The sequence below is a fragment of the Myotis brandtii genome, unplaced genomic scaffold, assembly GCF_000412655.1.
Source record: "Myotis brandtii unplaced genomic scaffold, ASM41265v1 scaffold41, whole genome shotgun sequence".
NCBI lineage: Eukaryota > Metazoa > Chordata > Mammalia > Chiroptera > Vespertilionidae > Myotis > Myotis brandtii.
In genome coordinates this window covers 163,972-171,008 of record NW_005365763.1, presented here as the reverse complement: position 1 = coordinate 171,008, position 7,037 = coordinate 163,972, and the positions used below count along the sequence as shown (strand labels likewise).

The 7,037-nt window shown below is 35.4% G+C and overlaps 1 long non-coding RNA gene and 1 pseudogene across 1 annotated transcript in view; both read right to left on the bottom strand.

Moving 5' to 3' along the window:
* Positions 1-2,843: 2,843 nt before the first annotated feature.
* LOC102253822 lies at positions 2,844-3,547 on the bottom strand (annotated as a pseudogene).
* Positions 3,548-6,019: 2,472 nt separating this feature from the next.
* Positions 6,020-7,037, bottom strand: part of LOC106727337 — a 23,739-nt gene continuing 22,721 nt past the window's right edge. The window contains exon 3 of the long non-coding RNA XR_001363503.1: positions 6,020-6,067. This is a non-coding gene — a long non-coding RNA (uncharacterized LOC106727337). The remainder of the gene's footprint in view (positions 6,068-7,037) is intronic.

Sequence of the window (7,037 nt, the reverse complement as noted above, 5' to 3'; positions counted from 1 at the left end):
TCATGGTAAACAACCTGCTTCCCTATTTATAATGGTCTGGCCCTCTAGCAACTTCAGTGTGAAATTATAGCTAATTTGCCTACAAACGTCAGGTGGTCATAATAATCTGGCCACTCAGTGTATATGGGTCATGTTTTCTTAACCATTCAGTCTATGTTTTTTCACTGGAGAATTTAATCCATTTACATTTAAGGTTATTATTGATAGGTATTTATTTATTGCCATTTTTATTTTCTTTAATCCTATGACCCTCTCTCTTTCCTTTTCTTCTTCTTAAAGCAATCCCTTTAACATAGCTTTTCTCTAATCAGTCTTAAGATAATGAATATATGGTTACAATATATACCTCCTAAAAACTGAGAACCTGCACAGCCAGCATGGCTCAGTGGTTGAGCATCAACCTATGAACCAGGAGGTCACAGTTCAATTACCGGTCAGGGCACATTCCCAGGTTGCAGGCTCAATCCCTAATGTGGGGTGTGCAGGAGGTAGTCGATCAATGATTCTCTCATCATTCATGTTTCTATCTCCCTCTCTCCCTCTGCTTTCCTATATGAAATCAATACAAATATATTTTTAAAAAAGAGAACCTATAAAAATTTTTTTTGAATTTCATAAAACATTGTTTTCTGAGACATTATATCTCTCAAATGAGAGAAAAAAAATTCAGTATTTGAAAATTGATGGGAATAATTTAAGTATTTTTAGTTGTGTGTGTATGTGTGTGTGTGTTGATTTTGCTGTGTCTTGAGTTTAAATGCAAATTAAATTGTCAACAAATTCAGAATATCAACATTGACCACACATTTTTAAAAATCTATATCTAGACAACATTGACTCTTTCCAGGGTTGTTGTTGTTGATATATTCTTTCTTATTTTTTTCTTTCTATGGTAGTAGTGTCTTGAGTGGAGTCTGTATTTATATCTGTATGAAGCTGGATTTCACTTTACTTTCTCGTTATGGTCTGATCACATCATTTACAAACACTTTATCCCTGTTACAGAAAATAAATAAGAGTCCAGGCTTTTGATGAAATGTCATGTTGAAATGGATGGTCCAAAAATCTATATTTAGATGACTGACTCTTGTCTGAGGAAGACATGATAAATGTTTCATGCATATGAACTGAAAGATGATGGATTTAATGATCATATCCTAACTGGGGAATGTTATTTTGGAATAATTACATGTTCCATCATTTGCAAGTCTAAATAGTCCATTGTTAGTTCCTGTTTTTGTCTGTCAACAAGATCTTTCCATTTCCTAAAGGAAATTTATCATTAAAACAATTGAACTGATAGCAACATCCCACCAGAGTGTGTTAGCACTAGCATATTTCATGGCACTCTAATTCATAGCTACAGTTTAGGAAAACTTAATTTATATATGAACTTGCTTCATAAATGACAAGCATGACAAGCATTGTTTAAAGGCTGATAGATATTAATCTTCAGGGATTTAATAGATCCTCTGCTTGAAGAGGTGACTAAGCCTTTTGTCAAATGAAAAAATCTCATGGAATAAAAATATATTCAGAAGTAATTTTATAATTATATAATAATAATTTCATAGTTTTCTCGCTGATCTCTATATTTTAGGGGTTGTTACACTCTAAATTCCTTTTTAAATCTTAATTATTGTCAAGCATTTCAAAATAATTTTATCTAGTTATCTAATTATATATATGTATAAATACTTTAATAAAATTTTAATATTTGATTCTGATAGGTCTTAGTTTTTTAGGCTGCAAAATGGTGATGGAGAGAAGGTGTTGGACTGGGAGATATATTATTTGAGATATATCAATATATTTGTATTTATTTATTTTTAAAGTCTTCCAACAATTCATTAGAAAGTACGTAGACATTTAAAAAATCCTACTGTCAGGAACAAAAATTGAGGTTTTCAGCCCTGGTACAAGCTGGGTCAAAAAAGGAAGTACCCATGGACACAAACAATAGGGTGGTGAAGGCCTAGGGTGGGGGGCTGGAGCAGGCTAGAAGAGGTCAATGGGGAAAAAAGAGGGACCTATGCAATACTTTCAACAAAAAAGATTAAAAATAAATAAATACAATAAAATAAAAAGAAATAAATAAAATAAATAAGAAATAAAATAAAATAAATAAAAAAGAAATTAAAAATCCAATAATGTATTAACATTTATGTCATTTGCCATACTGACAGTGCAAATACAAATTTGGTCTAAATGTAAAGACTCAAGCAACAATGAACAGCCTTTCTTCATCCTCTAGTCTAGGCTAAGTGAAGTAAAAGCTTAAGGGTCAAACAATACCATATGTACAGGCTTCAAAAACCATCTAAATTAGGGCATTCACTTAGATACATTTGAAACACTGACAAGTGATCACTTATTTACAATAATGTGAAGTAAATTAAAAAAAAACTTTAATGAAACAATCCTGAAGAATATAACAGAGGAACAATAAGTTACCAATTTAAGGTGTCAACCAACTTGTTTCAGCCAGCTTGTGTTCATGTTCTAAAATCTAAAACTTAATTATCTTTCTATAATCCAAGAGTGTCCTGTCATGTTAGTACCTATGTTATAAGTAAAAGAGACTACAGTGGGAAGTTTTTATTTATCACAATTGCTGTATCAATTGCCTTGGATTTCAACAGCATCAATGTCTGGGAAATGTTCATGCATAAGACTATTGCCTTTGCTGACTTATTGCCCCATACAATGCTACATATGAAACCTTAATAAAACAACAGGTTGAAAAATGCATTAAAGGAGGCAAATGCAGCATCTGTCTTTAGAGCTATCAACTCAGGAATTCTCTCTATTACGTAATTTTGCAGAGAAGTTATTTTTCTTCCTCAAAATCTGGTGAAGACAACATTCTTTACTCCAGATCTGGCATTTTTTCATCATCACTGTCTTGTGAATCATCATCTGCTCCATCTACTTTGGTAGATCTACATCCTCATCACCACCCATGTTGTTCATCATCTCAGAGAAACAATCAAACTGAATATATTTTCATCTGAATCTTCCCAGTCTCTCCAATTACTGAATTCCACACTAAGCCAATTAAGCTTTGAGCTTTCTTTTGTTAACTTTGGCCATGACTGGCAAGATTCTCTTTTTCCTAAACAAAATAAAACTAATCTTTTCATTCTTTTATGCTTGGAATTATTTGGATCAAGGCAGTTAAAAGATCAATTTCATTTATATGTTTAAAAAAATTTGGGGGGGGGTATTTTTATTTATCTATTTATTAATCTTTATTGTTGAAAGTATTACATAGGTTCTCCTTTCCCCCCATTAACCTCTTCCAGCCCACTCCCATCTTCTCCCCGCCCCCTTCTGCCAAGGCCCTCACCACCCTATTGTTTGGACATGAGTTAGGCAAATAAGTATATAAGTTCATTGGTTGTTTAAAATTATCACTTCCTTCAAGACAACTGGTTGTAAGTTTGGATTTTTCAAAAATTACATTAAGATTTTTACTGTCTTCAACACAAAATTCAATGAAGACATAGTCCCTTTTATCATACCACTTTGCAGATACAAGCTGCATCCTGTGGAGCAGGTGATGGCTGAATGGGCCTCTCTGGGGGCAGCAGTTGGGCAGTGGACTCCTCTCCAGCGCTGCAAGGCTCGACCTGGGACCCCAGAATGCACCAGGTAGAGAGCCCTGCTCCTCCGTGGAAAAAGGAAAGTGCAGGAAACGGAGTACAAGGACAGAGAATGAACATGTGTACATGCGAGCAATAGCTGTATATATATTTATATCAGAATAACATAACTTCTCATGGAAACGCTTTTATTTACAAGAAAAATTTTCTCAAACTCTATTAAAATGTTTGGCCTCATGTTTGATATCTTTATATGCCTTTCTCTCTCTCCCTCTTTAGATATGTAGATAGATAGGAAGATGGTAGATAGATGATAGATACAAAATTGTATATAGATATAATGATCTTAAATGGGAATGGCATAGTCAATGTATTAGTAATACATATAAATGGAAAGAATCACTTAATTGTTGAGTTAAAGGCTCCACACTCTTATTACTGACACAGTGATGTCTGTATGAATTATTTTCAAAAAGCTCTGTTATATGAATATTTACAGAAACTAATAAAAGCTTCACTATTTCTGTGACTGGGTCCTAGAAATCAAAACAACTAGAAAATCATCAGGAAAGCCTGGTCACAAAACCAAATTGGATCATTGAATTATTGATTTAAATGCTACCCAATCTACACTAATAAAAGAGAAACATGCAAATTGGTGACACTCCGCTACATCCACCAACCAATCAGAGTGAGTATGCAAATTAACCCAACAAAGATGGTGGTTAATTTGCATACACAGGTGCAGAGCGAAGACTGAAGGCTCCGGCCACAGTGAAGACTGAAGACTGAAGTGGCTGCAGCGGAGAAACCAAGCCTCGAGGCTTGGCTTCTCTGCTGTGGCTGGACCAAAGGCCTGGGTCCTGGGTGCCAGAGGAAAACCGGTGCCAGCAGCCAGGGGAAGGAAGGCCTATTGCGCGAATCTTCGTGCAACAGGCTTCTAGTCTATATAATAAAAGCCTAATATGCAAATTGTCCCCTCCACTGGGAGTTTGACTGGGAGTTGGACTAGGAGGTGGGGCCAGCAGACAAGGGGGGGAATGGGAGGTGTCCCCGGCTGGACGCTGCTATAGACCCTACCATGCACAAATTTCATGCACTGGGCTTCTAGTTAATTATAAAGATGGCTGAAAACACCAGACAAATCATTCCATGCCTAACTAATTTAGATTGCCTTGCATGTGCTGTGTGGTCCATATGAGGAAGCCTAGACATTTGTAGATAGGTAGGACTGGCTGGGCATGGGCAGAAGGGCTTTGTCCAAGTTATGAAAATCATGGCAGGCCATTTAAAACTTTCTATGTATCAATGCAGTGTCAGAGACTTGCTGGCCAAGCAATGACTGAATTGCTCCTGACTTGATTCAAGCAGCAGCATTCATGGAGCAAGTAATTCTTTCCAAGCTACAGTCTGCTTTTAAGAGCTCCATGTTAAAGGTTTTCAAACTCAGATTGAACAGGATTTCTTGCGACCCTTGTTGATTATTTTACTTAATTCAAGTATAATCAGCTGTCTTATAGATTTTGAAAGGCCTAAAGCAGTTTCCCACATTTGAGCAAGGCCATTTGAAGATGAGTTAAGTTTCTGTATATTAGCTATTAAGAAACATTATGATCAAAACCCATTAAATCTGACCTAGTCAATTTGGTATTTTTCAGATTCTTTAATGACAAAATATAATTCAATCCTCAAAACTATTCTCAGAAATTTTAAACCAAATTTATCTGTGATTTCTATCTTTGAAGATATACTGGAGCTAAATCATCTGCCATTTAGGAGATTTCATATTATGAAACATCAGTGATTCAGCGGCTTGCCCTTGAAAAGGTAAGCTCTTAAACTAAAAATAAGCTTGTATCTGTGGACATAATGGATTTTTATGAGTTTCATTAAAAGACAAAATCTTTAAGGAATGTTTCAGTAAATATTTTGAAAATAATTTTAAAAAGGGAAAAGAAAGTGCTTAATCATTGGAGGTCAGAAAGATAAAGCAATGTGCAAACTCTGAGAAAATTGCTTATTTGTAATAGCTATATCTTAAGTATTTTTCAAAATACTTTATTAATCAAAGTAGTACTATAAACATTAAAACATTGGAGGAGGTATGAATATCAACATCATGCCATGACTCAAAATATTATAAAGAAAAAGTCAATTCAATATCATGATTCACATGGATTTATTGTAGTACTTTTTTGATTAACCAGAAGTTAGTTATTAAAGAAGTAATAAAAGTGAAATGTACCCTCAAATTTTTGATTTAGTGAATCAGTGTAGATATGGCTTTATCAGAGATTAATTGCACTTTAACCATAATCCTAACAATAAATGAACATTAAACCATAATTCAAAATGATGAGATCCTCATAGACTGTCGATTTAAGGACTAGAAAGACATGGATGCCTTCATGAAGCCATGCTGTTTGAATTTCAGGAAGTACTATGCCAGCTAATGTAAGTTCCTAAAGGAGAGAAAACATGTCTTATTCCTCTTTTCATTCTCTCCCAGTACTCTCCTCAATACCTACTTATAGAATTAAGAATTTTTATGATTTGTTTAATGATTGAAACATTGCATGGGAAAACAGAAAAGAAAAGACAGAAAAAAACAACCAATTGTTTTTAAAAACAATGTATTTTATTGCTGGCTCTACCTTTTTTTATTGTTTGTTATGGTTGTTAAGTCACTTACCCTCTTGCTACTGTGTAAAATGAGAACTAGAAATTCTCTGTCTACTTCTCAAGATTGTTGAGGTGATCAGACAAAAGATGCATATGCAAATGTTTTGAATATGGCAAGATAAAGATACTAAAGAATGAATTTAAGATTTCATTAGTTGTATTTATAACTCAAATTGGACAAGTTTGATTGGCTATCAGAAAGACATAAAAGTGGGTTAAATTCTGACATTGACTATCCAAGAAGCCTGTGTCACCATTCCAGATGTCTTTAAATAAAATAGAGATCCATCTCTTCAAGATGGTATAGACCAGTGGTCAGCAAACCGCGGCTCGCGAGCCACATGCGGCTCTTTGGCCACTTGAGTGTGGCTCTTCCACAAAATATGACCTGCGGGCATGCACGTACAGTGCGATTGAAACTTCGTGGCCCATGCGCAGAAGTCAGTTTTCAACCTGGGCGAATCTATTTTGAAGAAGTGGCGTTAGAAGAAGTGGGGGGCGTCAGTCAGTCAGGCGACGGGAGACGCGGCGCAAGTGGGCTGCGGGATACACAACTCGGGGGAGGCGAGCGATTCATGCAGGAGTTGAGTGAGCCAGTCAGTCACCAGTCTCATGGTGCAGTGGTTAGTGCTAGTTGTGTCCGCAAATCGTACGTGGGTGACTAAAGTACCTACTCGAAGCATAAAGTTACCTGTATTTTTCCAACCAGCTGCAAATCCTACAGGTATTTTTGTCATCAATTTAAGAATT